A 19,451-nucleotide genomic window follows, 5' to 3' on the forward strand; every position below is an offset into this window, starting at 1 on the left:
ATCCTCGCTTGCACAATCTGGTGTCCTCAACCTCTAACGATCATGTTGAGAGTATGCCATCAACTAGTGAAAATGAATTCAATGGACAGAAAGGAAGATCTAAATTTCCTTGCAGACTGTGTGAAGGCGATCATGCCCTCCACCGTTGTCCCTTCTTGGATGAAGTCTCGGTCGAAGCACCTATCATTGAGGATAAACCCTCTGAGTCCACCCTGGACCAAAGTCAACAGGTCGAGACGGCAGTTGACCCAATCTTGTCTTCAGAGGATCCACCTTCAGATGATACCAGCACCAAGGAGAATGAGAACGACACCGTTCAAATTCTTTTTGTAAACACAGACTTCGATGAACATGGGAGTAATATACCCGTTCCTTTACCACAGGAAGGAAGTTCGTCAGAGATTTATCTGGTTGTTTATTCGGTCCCACCTCCAAGCAACCTAGTCCTTTCCATCAAATGGAATCTACTAGGCAGACCCCACCTACCATCTAATGTACCATTCCGAATCATAGTACAAGCTTACAGAATGATCATGGTTGGTACTATCATAGATGAAGGGGATTCTGTGAGTATCCTTTCCTCAATTGCTTGGAAAGCACTTGGTTCGCCATCGCTTCTGCCTAAGATTCGAAATCTGACAGGCTTCAACAAAGGAACCAGTCGACCGTTAGGGATCCTTCCAAATTTACCTATAACTTTGAGAAAGAAGACCGTTCATCTAAACGTGATGGTAGTCCACGAACCTTTAGATTACAATATACTCCTTGGGCATGACTATATTTATAGAATGGGAGCTATTGTTTCCTCACTCTTTTGAGTGATGTGTTTTCCACATGAAGGCAGAGTGGTCCATCTCATAGACCAGCTTTCATTCCTCGGTTCACACATAGCTAATAGTCAAATGCCATCCCTAACTGGTCTTTTTGCACAAGAGATGTCTCATCAATCTCCAGTCCATCCACCTGATGAGTGCGAGTGATTCGGTGATTGTGACTGAAACCCAGGGGGCATGCGCCTTGGTCTGCTTCGGTAGGAAAACTTTAGGTATAGGATTTCTGCGAGGGATATATGACTAGTCTGACACACTCGTCCATTTAGGAAAAAGGGATTAGACTAGAATAAGATTCCCTCGTCAAGGTTAGGTGATTGGAACTAGAAGCACCTTCGTCCATTTCAATGGACTAAGCTAAGGAAGTGTTTCTGTCTGCTACGCAGGTGGAACCATCTTGTGGATGCAAGAACTTCTGTATAGTAGCCTGGAAACTCTACTTCGCTATACCTAGGGGCATGCAAACCTTTTTGCATGCAAGTGAAAAGCGACCATTTATTTTCTTAATTTGTAGGTTCCTAACCCTTTAAACTCGTAGGATTGGTCGCTCCTAGCTTGCATAATGAAAGGATCCAGAGCAAAGTTTCAAATGGGGCAAGCTCCCTAAAAAATGAACCTATTGATGAGACACCCTTATTATACGACTGGCATGAGCAGTTTTACGCGAAGTTCAAGCTCGTTAAAAAATAAACCTAGCAATAAGCATATGTTCCACCAGAGTTTAAGCTCATTAAAAAATGAACCCACCTTCGGTAAATAACCATTGTGATTGCATTCTCATTAGCTTTTGAGCCTTGGTCGTGTTCTTACCATCACCTCCACTCTTTTTAGCCGATCATACGCCTCCATTTGATTGTTTACCCCTTTTGAGGAACAGTTGGGACGAGTGATTCTGTTAGCCATCTTCTTTACACTGTCGTGATTGAAAAGTTCCAAACCTCACCTAGAACTAGCTGCTAACCGAAAATATCACCCATTCCTCAAAAAACAAGTCTCCTTTAAGCTCTTTTCATCTGACTCGTAAAATATGAAAAGATTGCCGAGCAATTGGCCTCTCCAGCTCTTTAAAGCGATCAGAAGTGCTATCCCTCCTCTAGATTTTAATCTTTTTGGACCTGAGGGATCATTACACAAAAAGATCGAGTGTTTGTCTTGTTCGGCTCATTAAAACCATCGAAACGTCATCCCTTTTGTATTGTTTTATACTTTTTCGGACTTAAGGGATTATATTACAAAAAAGGAACACTGGAGTTTCCTTTCTGTCCCTTTTCAGACTCTCTAAAATTGAAAAGGACCGAGTTATCTTTGTCGTTAAACTCGTTAAAACAATAGCGACAAACTTGTCCATGTAGGCAAGAGCGAGTTTTACTGTCGCTAGGCTCGTTAAAACATAGCGACGGGTTTGCCCGGAGGGAAAATTATAGAACAAGCATATGTTATCCTCCTCAAGCTTGACAAAAATAAAGAGGTACTGGTCAGAATTGACTAGGGAAAAATTGGGAAGAAAACTTGAAGAAACGTTATTGGTAGCAGGTCGCTCTTGAACATGACACTTTCACTCCATCACCATGATTGAGTCGGGTTGGGTCATTCCGTTCAACCGATCATATCACCATTGGTCCACCGTACCATCCATTTTTTGGGTTAATGCTACCAATCCATTTCAGTGTCACCGATATGTTCAAGAGAAGTCACTTAGAGAATTCACCGACCCAGCTTGTGTCTCATCTACTGCAATACCTTCACGCTTCATTCTTTCATGACCACCACCCTAAACCTTGTATCATTAGATCGTTTTCACCTCCACAAAATCATTTTCTCTGTTCCGTGTTGTAGATGTGGGATTCATTAATGCCCTCCTACGACGGTTCACTTCTTGTTGACATCAGATCATTATCCAAGAATTCAACCTAGGAACAACCCTTTCAGTAATTTGAAGCTTGCATGCCTCAATGGCAAGTTTCTCACTTTCGGCGACAAGTTTACATTAATGGCCTTCGACCGAAAGATTTTGTATGGTGTTCGACATCGACTCATGAATTCACACCACGTCAATTTTACTGCAGTACCCTGAGGGTCATTATCATTATCGGTGATTCCTCTCGCACCTATTAACAACTTACATCATTGGCTGGTAATTAGGCGATGTCTTTCCATGTTCGACACTAGAACTTTTCACATGGATCAACTTGTACTTCGGGCGAAGATTGAACGAGTTTTGAAGACCCCGGATCTAGTTTCATCCATCCGGGCTGCGATATATTCAGGAAAATAAAAACATCAAATGTACATCATTGCTACATAGATAATCATCCAAGCCAAAGGATGATGGCTCTACCAGAATCATCAGTCTGCCACACAAACGGTTGTCTGTCCTATGTACATGAAAATGAATTTATAAAGCTGAGCATGGGAATGCCCGCCTCAGCTAGATCATGAAAATATTATGAAGATAATGTATTGTATTATATCTTATTACAGGTCACCTTCCAGTTCGAAAAACCTCGGATCCTCATGGTAAAGCATTTCACCCGACATCTGAAGATTTACGACCTCATGCTTTAGGGGGCAACTGTTATAGACATATTTGGGCACTACAACCCCAATCACATATGTCCATAAACCAAGGGCTTCTAAGTCCCTAAAAGTGTTTTTTCATACCCTAAAGGAGCAAGGTCAGTTGATTACATCATCTCCCAGAAGTTCTCCCTGAAAAACTACTTAGAACTGGTCAAAACTGGACCATATAGACTGCTCAGTGCTAAGGGTGCGATGCATCTCACCTGCCACATGCAAAACGTGTGATGCATACTGAAAAGCCCTTTTGTAGGGTGCGATGAGCGAGAGCAGACAAATGGCAGAAGCAGTTGGCTAGTTGGAAACCCAGAGAATCTTCTAGAAACTGCCCATTTGACACTTACCTCTCTGAATTCGCCCAGGGATGAGTAAGAGATCATGAATCTCCAAGTGGAACCAAGAACTATCAGAGAGAGAACACTAATAAAAATCCCAGAAGCTGACTCACCCACCTGCAAACATCTATATATGGATCCCTCATCCTAGAGATCCAAGAGGCTAGAATCTTGTATTTTGTAAGGAAGTGTTGTTGGTTTCTCTGTGCAACATTGTTGGGTGATCTAAGCTTTTCATGAGGTGAAGAGGGCTTTCATGCTAGGAGGATGGCGCTGGGTCAGACCAATGGGTTGTAATCCTCTCTTCTACTACTTCTATCAATAAAGCTATTTGATTTTTCCTCCATATGTTTGTGTATCTCTGAATCTTGTCTTGATATATGCATTTGTATGGTTAATATATATCTGATCCTATATTTTTTATGGTTATAGATCTCTATGCTTTGATGGTATCATGCTGCTTTGACTCCACAGGTGTTCTTTGAAGCAAGACAAGTGAGGAAAGAGTGGTGAATTTCTGTCAAAGGGGAAAGGAAACAAGCAAGGAGCCAAGCAAAAGACTGAGGTTGGTACTCTCTGCTTCTTTCTCATCTATCTCTCATAAAGGAAAACGCAAGTAACTTTAGTTTTTTTGTTTCTAAGATAGCTACCCGTCTTAGTGGGACTAGCAGCTCTGAATGGACACTAGTTTTCCCGATCAAAAAATTGTCCATATGAAAATATATAAAAATTACAAATGTTACATGAAGATCCATAAACCAAAATAATAAGCATCCATAAACCGAAATAATGTTCATTTACATCCATAAATTGTCCATGTATGGAAATATACAAATTCTACCTATCACATGTGAATGTGACCCATGAAATGAGCATGAAAATATACAAAGTATCCACTCCAAGTACCACTCGAACTCCTACGTGGGTTCTGCTCTGCAAAGTAAGCATCTATAATCTGTTACTGCAACATAACACATCTAAATTCAAACTAATTAGATCATTATTTGTAAAAAATAAACAATATGGAAATAAATTATTTTGAACCACTTTTTTAATTACATATATGAATCTACTAAGCTCACTTGAGTCTAAATGCAAGTTATCTAAGATGGCTTTCTGATGAATTTGGGTTTGGTGCTCCCCTGCCTGTGGCTCAAAGATTGGGGTCTACATTTATTTACCCACATCGTCAATGCCTCAATACCCAATATCCCACTCATGTATCCACATAAATCTGACATCGAAAATACTTTACATATGGGCCTGTGTACACAATGGAAAAGACAAATTATAATTAGTCTACGAATTAATTAGAATGCTTGTAACTTAAAAAAATAAAATGTTGAAATATTAGGATTAAAAAAGTTTACCTCAACTGCTGGTCCATGTGTCTATATATAGTGACTCTCCTCCACATGAGTGTTAAGAGATGTAAGTGGAGGAGAATCCATGGAAAGATGCACTAATGGACACTCGTCTGGTTGATCAACTTCCCCCTCAGATGACCTCATAAGCTCATCCATGTAGTTGGGATATGTCTAAATGTTATCATGAACTTACTAATATAAACCCAATCTAATACAAACTAAATTGATATAAATTATTATGTATAATTTGATGATAAGAGTAAATTTTTTTGAGTATTTATTTACTTGATCTATATCACATGGGTCATGCACCCTCCAGGTGTCATAGACGGAAACCTGACACATAAATGCATACGAAAAAATATGGTCAATGGGTAGAGTCACGAGATATGAATAATCATATAATAGAATTGGTAGGTCATGAGGAAATGGTGGTGGTGTACATCATCGTCCAATGCGATACTAGTTGTAGCATCATCCCACAAAGGGATCAACACTACACTATGATCCTCAATTTCCCTATTGAGGGTTTGCAAATCATAAACATAATTTAACATATATATTTAACACACTATAAGAATAATAACATATACATTAAATTCAGACACATGAATTGAAGATGATTCAAAAAATTAAATACAATTTCAAGGCATAAACACATAGAGTTTAAAGAGGATTTAGAAATGCACTTGTAGTAGGTGAATATGGTCCGCTATCTATAAGATGATCTTCAACAGAGACATAAACATTTCCTTTAACACTCTGACCAGTGTCGAAGGGGGGATCTTCGATTGGAACTCATACTCCGGTTGCTCTACGTCATCTATCATGAGCCCGATCATGTATAATAGATCCCCACACACTCCGAAAACCTGTGGTTGAGGGGTGTATAGGGTTTGGCTCTGGATATTACATATAATTCATATTGAATACATATAAACTAATTTGAAAACAATGTTGACTAAACTATTACATATGATACATATAAACTAATCCAATAAAACAATGTTTACTTAGAAAGAACGTTGACAAGAAAACAATTACTAAACTCAAGTAGAATAATCTAGCCTAGATTCCTAAAATTCAAAATCCATTTTTTTATAATTTATTAACCAAAGTATTGAATTCCATGTAAACACAATCAAAGAAAGTGATCAAATCTACCTTCACACCTTTTCCCATTTCTAAATAGTGCATTTTATTCATAGGGAATATATATATATATATATATATATATATATATATATATATATATATATATATATATATATATATATACCTATTTGCAAAACTAATAAAATTTCATACCGATCAAATACTCCAATGGGCTTTAAGTTCTTATAATGTTTTACTTTGACACGTGACATGTACTAGGTGCAAACACATGAAGACAATGTTTTTGGTACAACAAACTACATAATAAAACAATATGGTACCAATTAGAAAAGAATGAAAATGTTTTTATTCACTTTAAATGCACTTTGCATAATGGATTTAATGTATCTATCAATGATGCATTGTTGAAACTTGAACTATATATATATATATAACAATAACAATAATTCATAATATAACTATATAATTATATAACTATAACATTTAATGTATTGTAACTATTTAAAACATAACACACACACACACACACATATATATTCTTAATCATAAAGATTCAACCCCAATTTATTGTGAATATTCTTAACCTGTAAATAAGGTTTGTTCCAATATTATAGGCCAATACTTTGGCTTACTAATACCACATGTCTAAAACAATTATTATCCAAGTTCATATGACACATGTTAGATGACATTTTTAATTAATCAATTTAATAAAAAGGCAGAAAAGGGCATAACTAGTTTGAAGATAAATGTCAATCTTTTATCTATGAATACTACTAAGAATATTCTAGAAAATTCCTCGGAGGTTAGATATTTAGCATCCACAAAATCATTATCGATAATTAAATTAAAATATTGAAAATCCAATTCCAAAATAGTGGGACCTTTCAACATAATAAATATCGATTCCCCCTATTACATGGGAATTGTATGCAAGCTAGGGAATGATCAATAAGGAAACAATTGGCTGAAGCCACCCTAGGCTCTAGAGAAAAATCGTTATGAGGGTAATGAATTCAAGTTCTTATTGAGATCTTTGGGTTCATGTGGTACATGCTTAGAATTAGTCATTGTATGACTCCTGCAATTAGTGAGCATACCCATTATCAATCTCTATGATCACATCATCATGAGGGCTGACGCTTCAAATGTGGTGGGCCTCTGCTCCCAAGGGGGCCATGGAAGTAGGTTTTTGGAGTTTTAATAAACATGTTACCATTTAAAGTAAGAAAAAACTTAAAACAACTATAGTTCTTTTGGTGGTTTTGAAATGTTTTCTTGGTGGTTTTTGTGGTTTTCTAGGTTATTTTTTGTTGTTTTCTATGCTTTTTGTGTGGTTTTCTAAGTTAATTTTTGTTGTTTTAAAGGGTTTTTTTGGTGGTTTTCATTGTTTTGTATGGTAAGGTGTTTTTTTTTTTCAAATTAATCTATTTTATTTTGCAAGAAAAATGAAATAAAAATGATAAAAAGGATAAGAAAACTACCTTGGATTGAGCCTTTGGGATGTTGGTAGGGTTGTTGTGGAGGTTGATTGGGTTTCTCCATGGCTAGATCCCCTGGTCGAGCCCTAGAAGTCACAGTCGAGCTTCCTCTTGCACTGTGGTCTGCCCAAAAATGACTTGCACACATTGCAGTCACACCTTTTAATACAAAATAGGGGATCGATTGAGCTCTAATGCTTTATTGAGCCCTAAAGCTCAATTTATATTTTGAGCTCAATCAAGCTGCAATGCTTGATCAAACTCCTATTTTCAAGTTAAATAGAAGCTCAATCGAGGGATTGTTTATAACCCTCGATCAAGCCACTATTTTAGCAGTCAATGAGCTCGATTAAGTGCTTGAAAATGGCTTGATCGAGCACTTAAAGTGGCTCAAAAAAACTCTTTTCTTTTCACCTAAATGTGCCCCCCTTTGCCAAAAAGTGTAACCCACCTCCATGTTTTTACCCATGTGTCCTTTCTTCTTACACAAAAAACATTAAACTTAAGCAAATGGATTGCTCCCACTATTCATATAAGGCCCTCTCTATGAGCATAATAAATTTTGTTGGGATGTGTTATTCCTTCTCATGGAATGCCAAATCTAAGTCCATAAATTGTAATGTAAGGAGGATATTCTCGTTATAGTCCTCAAAATTATAATCAATTAATGTTAATATTGAAACATGAGATGATTCATTAGATGTAATTGTAAATGGAATAGTTGCAAAATTAAAAAAATAATATGATAGCATTCATGTATGACCATAATTTAGTTTATTAATCCACATTAATAATACTAAAATAAAAAAAATAAAAAATGTTTCATCATAATGCTCCTGTCAAATACGCCAATTTATTTTCTCAATAAATTTACAATGCAATTGATAAATATGACATGAATATGGAGATGGCTCATTGCTTGTTTAAGCAAGAAATGCAATATTTCTTGAGGTTAATGTCATTAGTGGGAGTGAACAACATGAAAATTTAAATTTCTAGGAAATACAAGCTCTGATTATCATAACTACAAATATGGATTGGCTCACTGTACCTCAAGACAATCCACATGATGTCATTATGGAAGAACAAGAAACTCATGAATTCCTTCGCCTTAGAGCATTTTGGAATATAACTTTCAAAGTCATTTTTAAGACAGTTCTTCATAAACATTAAGGACCCTTCTAATCCATGTGCTTTTATAATGGTGATTTCATAAAAAATCACTAACTAACTTGGAGTTAATGGGGTTGTTGATTTCGGCCATAAACAATAATTCATGGGAAGTTACATAGCCACATATATGGCTTGTGGCAATTTTAGCCAAAATAAGAAATAATTATATTTATAGAGAACCTTTTAATATGAAATTAATTTAACAATGTTTTAGGTGAAATAAATTAAAATTTTAAAAATAAATTTGTTATATTAAAATTGAATTAATTGTTTAACTCAAAGTTGAAAGTGTAGAGGTTATGAACCATATGTGTTTTAGAATGAAAATCATGTAAAGTTTTTTTTATGTTAACTTATATTAAGTGAGAAGAATATTACTGAAAATTTCAGTCAAAGTCATAAAAATTGAGAAATTTATGTAATTTTAAAACATGTTTTTGAAATAATTAAGTGTATATAAAAATATATAAAAAAATTTCAATATTGATTTTGATAAATTTAAGTAAACTTTAAAACTAATATTTGGGAATTTTTTTTTTAACATAATTTTAAATAAAATAATATTTAAATAAAAAAATTATTTAATTTAAATATACAAATTTTTCCTTTTATTTTTTTAATAATAAAAAAACCCATTTAAATAATTTTTTTATTTAAACCAAAAATATACTCCGCAATTTTTTATTCTAATAAATTAATCCAAAAAAATCATTGTAAAATTTGCATAATAATAATAATACAATAACTAATAATAAATAATATAATATTTAATTAGAATAAAATAAAATTCATTAACGCATATTAAATATTTAATTAAAATCAAATACCATTTATTAATACATGTGAAGTATTTTAATCAAAACTTATAAATTACAACAATTACAATCTAATAATATAAATAATCTGAAGTACAAAGAGTCTTGGAGAATAAACTAAAAGGGAGACAACACCATAATGGAAACGGCTTCAAGTGTTTCAATGAAATTAAATTAATAAAATCTCATGCTTCAAATAATTTTTTCAAGGCCGTCCAAATACACACTATGTTCTTGGAAAAGTATTCAAGTTGCAAAGTAGTTTGACCAATGAAGTGTTTATTTTTTTCTATTAAGATAGTTCAATTATATTTTAGAGTCCTACATCATTTGATAACTCGACCATATTAGAATTATTAATTTGAAGGAAATTAACCTTTCAATTTTGATATAGTTGTGGTAAAGAAATCTTTACAATAACATAAAAATAATTCTAACTAATATTTTAGTTAACAAGGGAAGCTGCGAGGCAGCAAGTCCCTGCATTAAGTTCAGCTCGAGAATGCACCTGTACCTGCATTGAGTAGGCAAGTCACGAAAACCGAACTAGATGCTGAGAAAGTGCCACTCCTGCATGCTAGTTGTTCCATTGCTCATCCTGCCCCTGCATTAAGTTCAGCTTGAGAATGCACCTGCACCTGCATTGACTGAGAAAGTGCCACTCCTGCATGCTAGCTGTTCCATTGCTCATCCTGCAAAACCTAGCCGGCCTTGCCACAGTTGCTTCCTGAGCAGATTTAAGTCCCTTCCCTTCTTATGCTTGTCCGATGACTGACCTTGATTGCAAAAGTCACCAAGGAATCAAGAAAATGTTGAATACAAGAGGAAATTCGCACTGATTATGTAACACAAGTTGAAACTTGGAGCAAAGAGTTGAAACTGAAGTGGAACCCAATAAAACTGGAATACATGGATCAACCATGGATTAATTAGATGAGAGAACTTTGCAACGAGACAACGAGGATTTTGCAACGCAGGCCTTGGATTTGAAAGTGTCACAAGCGTAGGAGCAAGCTCTCTGTCGCAATAGAAAAGTCTTCAGAGATTCTGTTGAACAGAGTTGCCAGACCTGACTCGGTACTTAATCCAAATGGCTAAGGGTCAAAGCTGATTTGTGACCCGGGAAAGACCCAGGGGTCAACCCAGCAAAGACTCAGTAAAAAGGAAAGCACCCCTTACTCCATGGAAATCACTCTAGTGAAACAGGGTCCTCCTTTCGTTTCTTAATAAGGGCAGGCTCCGACAACAACCAATTTGATTCATACATATGGGAGCATCAGCCAATAGTCATTGTATCACTACAGATTGTGTGTACCTTTGGGACTGCAAATGTCTACTGAGCTGCTCAGACTGCTTATGTCAGTTAACATCCAATGCACAGTTTTGATACCAGAGTTCAATATACGACTGCCAAAATAAAAAAGAATTTCTCAGACATAGGAGACATGATGACGACTAAGTGTTCGATGCAATATTATGTTTAGTGATGCAATGCAATTACAAGTCACAGAATCATAATAGCAAGTTGAACAATGGAAATGGATATAGAACAGGAAGTGATTGTGTGTACCTTTGGGACTGGAAATGTCTACTGAGCTGTTCAGACTGCTTATGTCAGTTAACATCCAATGCACAATTTTGATACCAGAGTTCAAAATACCACTGCCAAGACAAAAAAGAACCTGTTGTACATTAGGATCAGTCATTGTAAATGTATATCAATCCACTGACCAGTCAAATACAGCTTAAAATTAATAAGTGAAATCAAGAAATTAGATACTTGTATGAGTTTTCTTGTTATTATGTGTGACAACTTTAGTGCACCTAGGCTTGTTATTATGATATTAAGTATGGCTAGGTTCTGCAATCCAAATGCCCAATACTGCAATCAATTGCCAGCTACAGTTAAGAAGGAGCATGCTAAACTCCTGTACACAGTCGAAAAAGGGGCACTCATTCCTGCAACTAAAACCTTGATCACAACATTTGCCTCCAGGTGAAGATCTTATTCATTTACATTTTCCAGCCAGAAAAGAAAAAGATATGACATGGAAGATGCAGGCATCTTACCGAGAATTTGCAACTGGGATATGATGTAAAGTTTCGAGGACAGTTGTAGGTCATGGAGGGTCTTTTCACTAAATTCCTGTGCACAGTCGTGGGCAGCCTTCTATATTTCTCATCAATGTTATGATTCAGAAACTAGAGCAAGGGAACTCTGTTTTTAATTATTTGCCAACTACAGTTAAGAAGGAGCATGCTAAACTCCTGTACACAATCGAAAAAGGGGCACTCATTCCTGCAACTAAAACCTTGATCAACATTTGCCTCCAGGTAAAGATCTGATTCATTTACATTTTCTAGCTAGAAAAGAATTCATTTAATGAGAGGAGTGCATCAGACCTCAGAGAGAATAAAAAAATACCACTGTGAAGAAAATCAGTCCACTGTAGCTAACTAGTCAAACAAAAGATTCAGGGACAAACTCCAGTAACATAACAAGTGAGATTGAATATCAAGGTTGAGAATGTGTAGAAAAGCCGTATTTCCATAATTGAGTTTTAGCAGGAGTTCATAGTGTGACAAACAACCCTCACACCATGATATCTCAACAATGCAACAATCAAGTCATTGCTACCATTCACCTAGCTTGTCTTTGACAAGGATGAGGAGGTAGGAGAGGAGGACAAATATCTTGTCACTATTCTAAATTATTGTAGGAAGGCCATGGCAATTCACAAATTTCAGTGTAAAAAAGGAGAGAAATACACCAATGGTATGATTCAGAGCAAGGAAACTCTGTTTTTATTATTTTAAGGGTTTGCCATCTACAGTTAAGGAGGAGCATGCTAAATTCCTGTGCACAGTCATGGCCAGCCTTCTATATTTCTCATCAATGTTATGATTCAGAAGCTAGAGCAAGGGAACTCTGTTTTTAAGGATTTGCCAGCTATAGTTAAGAAGGAGCATTCTAAACTCCTGTACACAGTCGAAAAAGGGGCACTCATTCCTGCAACTAAAACCTTGATCACAGCATTTGCCTCCAGGTGAAGATCTGATTCATTTACATTTTCCAGCCAGAAAAGAAAAAGATATGACATGGAAGATGCAGGCATCTTACCAAGAATTTGCAACAGGGATGTGATGTAAAGTTTCGAGGACAGTTGTAGGTCATGGAGGGTATTTTCACTAAATTCCTGTGCACAGTCATGGGCAGCCTTCTATATTTCTCATCAATGTTATGATTCAGAAGCTAGAGCAAGGGAACTCTATTTTTAAGCATTTTCCAGCTACAGTTAAGAAGGAGCATGCTAAACTCCTGTACAGAGTCGAAAAAGGGGCACTCATTCCTGCAACTAAAACCTTGATCACAGCATTTGCCTCCAAGTGAAGATCTGATTCATTTACATTTTCCAGCCAGAAAAGAAAAATATATGACATGGAAGATGCAGGCATCTTACCGAGAATTTGCAACAGGGATGTGATGTAAAGTTTCGAGGACAGTTGTAGGTCATGGAGGGTCTTTTCACTACTTGGCAGTGTCCAACCTAGAAACTATAAGCAGCTGGATCTGTTGAAGTATGCATTTACAGATGGTAGTCTAATAACCCAGAATTAGTCCCAGGTGCTTGATAGAACAACAGAGGGGAGCTGAGGTTTATTTCTTAAGTTCCTTACGAAATGTATAAATGCATGTTCATAAAAGCCTTATCACCAAAGGCTATTGGAATGATAATATCAATAAAAGCTGCTTTCTTTACATCACATATATCATGGTCGATGGATGGATTGGATTGGATGGTATGGGCCCATATTGTTGGTGAAATTTTTCGATTGAAGCTGTTACTGCTCGAAAAAAGTTCTAACCATAATAGGTCTTATGTTGAGGCAACTACCATGCAAGCTACTCGATGTCTCACGTTGATGCAACTACCATGCAAGCTACTCAAATATGATGCTTAGTCGGTGAACTCAAATTCAATTTCTTATTTTTATATTGAAAATCATTCTCAAGATTAATCTTGCTTATAAATTCTTTTGTAGATAATAGATTTATGAAGTATCAATTTCGTTTAATGTTTTCCATATAATTTAATGCCATAAAATTAGTATTTGTAACTCATTCGAAATTGATGTTTACTAACTCCTTTCAAATTTAACTTTTTTTGACATGGGAAATAAAAGCTTCTAAATATAGATGGGAAATAAAAGCTTTCTATCCCAAAAATCCTCGGCAATTACAACACTACTGTAGAAACAGTGTGAGACAATGAAGGCGAGTATGCTAGTGCCTAAACCTATGCTACTGGTGGAACTGTCTATCGAATGGGTTCTGTAGTATTTTTTCTCTAGAGCTGGTGTATTCATTGGCACAATAACTAAATCTCCATCCTTAAACACTGGAACATGAACAAAGAATGCATTAGTGGGGTTATGCCCATCCTGCAGCAACCCTGTAATAGCATGGATAGCCTTTATAGTGATGGCAATTCCTATGCACAGTCATGGGCAGCCTTCTATATTTCTCATCAATGTTATGATTTAGAAGCTAGAGCAAGGGAACTCTGTTTTTAAGCATTTGCCAGCTACAGTTAAGAAGGAGCATGCTAAACTCCTGTACACAGTCGAAAAAGGGGCACTCATTCCTGCAACTAAAACCTTGATCACAACATTTGCCTCCATGTGAAGATCTGATTCATTTACATTTTCCAACCAAAAAAGAAAAAGATATGACATGGAAGATGCAGGCATCTTACCGAGAATTTGCAACAGGGATGTGATGTAAAGTTTGGAGGACAGTTGTAGGTCATGGAGGGTCTTTTCACTACTTGGCAATGTCCAACCTAGAAACTTTAAGCAGCTGGATCTGTTGAAGTATGCATTTACAGATGGTAGTCTAATAACCCAGAATTAGTCCCAGGTGCTTGATAGAACAACAGAGGGGAGCTGAGGTTTATTTCTTAAGTTCCTTACGAAATGTATAAATGCATGTTCATAAAAGCCTTATTACCAAAGGCTATTGGAATGATAATATCAATAAAAGTGACTTTTTTTACATCACATATATCATGGTCGATGGATGGATTGGATTGGATGGTATGGGCCCATATTGTTGGTGAAATTTTTTGATTGAAGCCGTTACTGCTCGAAAAAAGTTCTAACCATAACAGGTCTTATGTTGAGGCAACTACCATGCAAGCTACTCGTTGTCTCACGTTGACGCAACTACCATGCAAGCTACTCAAATATGATGCTTAGTCTGTGAACTCAAATTCAATTTCTTATTTTTATATTGAAAAGCATTCTAAAGATTAATCTTGCTTATAAATTCTTTTGTAGATAATAGATTTATGAAGTATCAATTTCGTTTAATGTTTTCCATATAATTTAATGCCATAAAATTAGTATTTGTAACTCATTCGAAATTGATGTTTACTAACTCCTTTTGAATTTAACTTTTTTTGACATGGGAAATAAAAGCTTCTAAATATAGATGGGAAATAAAAGCTTTCTATCCCAAAAATCCTCAGCAATTACAACACTACTGTAGAAACAGTTTGAGACAGTGAAGGCGAGTATGCTAGTGCCTAAACCTATGCTACTGGTGGAACTGTCTATCGAATGGGCTCTGTAGTATTTTTCTCTAAAGCTGGTGTATTCATTGGCACAATAACTGAATCTCCATCCTTCGACACTGGAACATGAACAAAGAATGCATTAGTGGGGTTATGCCCATCCTGCAGCAACCCTGTAATAGCATGGATAGCCTTTATAGTGATGGCAGTGTCACCTTGGTGTCCTTGCCCAACTCTTCGAACTTAAGGAAAAGGGAAATCCAAACAGTGTTTAAACTGGTGAACCTTGTAGAATTGCCCCTAGGATCTAATACCTCCCTCGAGAACAAACCTAGACACCTGGAATCCTCACACCATGATATCTATCTCAACAATGCAACAATCAAGTCATTGCTACCATTCACCTAGCTTGTCTTTGACAAGGATGAGGAGGTAGGAGAGGAGGACAAATATCTTGTCACTATTCTAAATTATTGCAGGAAGGCCATGGCAATTCACAAATTTCAGTGATTTTCAATTTATGATGCTTGCATTTTTATCAAAGGAATTTTGATTGAGTCAAACAAAAGATTCAGTGACAAACTCCAGTAACATAGCAAGAACTTTGCAACGAGACAACGAGGATTCAGGGATGTGATGTGAAGTTTCGCGGACAGTTGTAGGTCATGGAGGGTCTTTTCACTAAATTCCTGTGCACAGTCATGGGCAGCCTTCTATATTTCTCATCAATGTTATGATTCAGAAGCTAGAGCAAGGGAACTCTGTTTTTAAGCATTTTCCAGTTACAGTTAAGAAGGAGCACGCTAAACTCCTGTACACAGTCGAAAAAGGGGCACTCATTCCTGCAACTAAAACCTTGATCACAGCATTTGCCGCCAGGTGAAGATCTGATTCATTTACATTTTCCAGCCAGAAAAGAAAAAAGATATGACATGGAAGATGCAGGCATCTTACCGAGAATTTGCAACAGGGATGTGATGTAAAGTTTCGAGGACAGTTGTAGGTCATGGAGGGTCTTTTCACTAGGCAGTGTCCAACTTAGAAACTATAAGCAGCTGGATCTGTTGAAGTATGCATTTACAGATGGTAGTCTAATAACCCAGAATTAGTCCCAGGTGCTTGATAGAGCCTACGTAAAAAAACTCAAACCCTGCAGAGGCTAAAATATATCAAAACAATGTAATAACATAAACAGTACCTGATATAGACCAATGTAGTGGAGCTGAAGCAAAAATAAAAGTCGATGCGAGGTAACCATGAAATCATTTCTAACTTTATTATATAGCAACAAAAGTAACTTACACGTAGCGGACGCTGCATGCAAAATGCTGAATAATGAATAATTAGCAGTTAACACGTACAAATGACCTGACTTACGTTAACCTTGACCAAATCAGCCTCGCAGGTTAACTAGCACAAATGTCTTAGCTTCCCAAACAGATGGCAGCACCATTGCTCTTCTTGCTACCTTAGGTGCTGGCCCAAATGTTTAAACTCTTGGGCTGTTTAACCAACACGTACAAATGCCTTGACTTACGTTAACCTCCATCAAATCAGCCTGGCACGTTAATCAGCACAGATGTCATAGCTCTCCAAACAGATGTCAGGGCCATTGCTATTTTTGCTACCTTAGCTGTTGGCTTAAATGTTTAAACTCTTGGTTGTTTAACCCTCTAAGCTGTTTAACCGTCTAAGCTCCATGCCCTGCTGTTTAACCGGCTAAGCTACATCCCCTGTTGGCTGTTTAACAGTCTAACCTCCCTGACTGTCAGCCCTAGGATGCATAGGATTAAATCCATAAACCCGCAACATCAGTAGTGCTTTCTGCAGCAAGCAGACTCTGCAGATGTTGCCCGACCTACCCTCCCTGTTCTGCCCCTCCCCTATCCATTTGCGACAGAGCAAGTAGCGGAGGCACCTAGGCATAGGCACGGGTGAGAGAAGCAAGGGTAGCAAGGTTGATCACCTACCCAACAGCATACCTTCTGGTTGTTCCAGTCCTAACCCCTTATCTTGTTGCTGGACTAGTTTCAGAGTCTCCAGTTCTAGGTCCGTATTTTGGCTCGAGGGTTAAAAGTGTCTTCAGACATGGAGCTCATCTCCTCTTCCGGTGGCAGCGAATGCGTTGATGAAAGCGAGGGCATTACTTATCAATTTGCGCACATTTTGCACGCGGCCAGTGACCATGGCCGTAACATTCCCGCTGGTGTTGAGATCTTGGAAGCCAGTGAGGCAGGATTCCAGGTCTGTGAGGGCCGCGCTCATCCATGTTTGCACGTTGCTCATATGAAACTGGAAAGTGTACGCCTTCAGTTGCTTCAGCTCCACTAGAGATCCTCTAATCTCGTACGTGGTGTCCCTGAAATTCCCAATACAATCCTTAAGCGCTGCGTTTTCTCTTTCACTCATCATGGCGCCTCTGGATTAAGGAGGCTGACTACCACGACCACCTGCACAAGATCACTCTGCTTCACCTTGAGATGCCCCGCGTAGGAAGAGAGCAACGAAACGGAGAGCTCTGGGTACGACAGAAAATGTAATAACAATTCTTAGGGATAGGAGAAATGGGAAAAGTTAATCCAAGGCCCTATCGATATTCGCCATTGGGGATACTCGCTTCAGATAAATAGGCCTGGTACCAAACCCAGAATTCACAGGTCTCGTTGAGGGCTTGTCTTAGAGTCGAACCAATCGCCCATCTCTGCCTTTTCATGATGGATCCATCTCTGCTTTCCTGCTGCCTTATACGCCTTAGATGCTGGACCTGCTTGGTTGTTAATACCCTGGAATTAACCTGAATCGGAACTGAGCCGAATTAACCTGAATCGGAACTGAGCTGAATTAAGGCAGGCCAGTAGAAAGGGGAAACGAGGAAGGCAGGCCAGCAGAAAAGGGAAACAAGAAAGGGAGGCCAGCGAAACATGACACCTCCACCATGCATGGACACCTGCAGCACCTGCATGCACAACACCTGCCAATATGCTCAGACCTGCTAATATGCTCAAACTAAAATAGCCAACCTGCAAACCATTGTGCTAATAATTCAAACTAATGTTAACATTAATATGAAATCGTTGACGGTCACTAATAATAAATAGGGTAAAGCAAAATAGCCTATGCTCCAGCCTCTTCCGCCTCGGGAAGAGGCCAAATAAGATGGCAAACCAGCTTAATTTTGAAGACTTTGGTTATCCCGGCAATAGCAAACACCAGAGCATTTGAAAACTTTGGTCTAATCACCGTAATCACCGTAAATTATGTTACATAGCACTTCAAACTAATGCTATAGCAACGCATTTGGATTACTATAGTCCCTGGCCATTGCCAGATGGCAGGGACTAAAAATAAGAACATCAATAACTTTAAAAGAAACAACACATAATATCAACTAAAAAAATTATTTGATTATAAATGACTTATAATGAAGTTTAAAAAATAATGTTATTGCCATTAGAGCTTTATATATGACAACATTTTCTTGTTCTACTCCTGTTATTGTAATATTGATTGTGATTGTAACACCATCATAGAAGGACTATGGCTGGTTGGATCTTTGATCAAATATATGGTAGTTATTATTATTTTTATTTAATTAACATAACTAAAAGTCGGATAGTCTTACAGAAGGAAGTTTGTTTCTCACATGTTTTACTTAAATTCATGATTTTTACTAGCTAAATTAAAAGACGTGGTTACTAGTGGTGATCTGGTGAGTTAAGTTTGTTGCATGCATATTTAGTACCTATTGCATGCTATGAATAGGCCCATACTCACCAGAAGAGGGAGGAAATGGAAAACGACCACCTGACACATGAAAAAGAGAGGATTGGAAATAGATGTTTCATGTCACGATGTGAAGGAAAAGGAATGGATGCATTCATAGGAGGATTTGAAAGGAACCAAAGGAAAAGGAAGGTAGTGGTAGATTGTAATGTTGGTTGAGGGAAAAAGGAGGTTCAATAGGAGATTTTTGGGGACTCACTCTGAATCTTAGCTCACTAGTTGACATTGGTTCTATTCTCTATCAGAAGGTGTTCAAGACTGATGTTGTTCGATACGTGCAATGGTGGGGCATGGTATAGCTAATTGGGGTAGAGCTAGAGCTAATCAAGATTATAACCTAGAGTTAATGCTTTGTGACCTTCATCATGTGCTCTGTGAATCTTGGCACAAAACCCTAT

The 19,451-nt window shown here is 37.3% G+C and overlaps 1 pseudogene; it reads right to left on the minus strand.

The window, feature by feature from the left end:
* Window positions 1-17,352: 17,352 nt before the first annotated feature.
* On the minus strand, window positions 17,353-17,682 carry LOC149242582 (21 kDa protein pseudogene; annotated as a pseudogene).
* Window positions 17,683-19,451: the final 1,769 nt, after the last annotated feature.

This window comes from Pinus tabuliformis, chromosome 8 (assembly GCF_031772625.1).
Source record: "Pinus tabuliformis cultivar Carrire ecotype Pingquan chromosome 8, CPIR1, whole genome shotgun sequence".
Taxonomy (NCBI): domain Eukaryota; kingdom Viridiplantae; phylum Streptophyta; class Pinopsida; order Pinales; family Pinaceae; genus Pinus; species Pinus tabuliformis.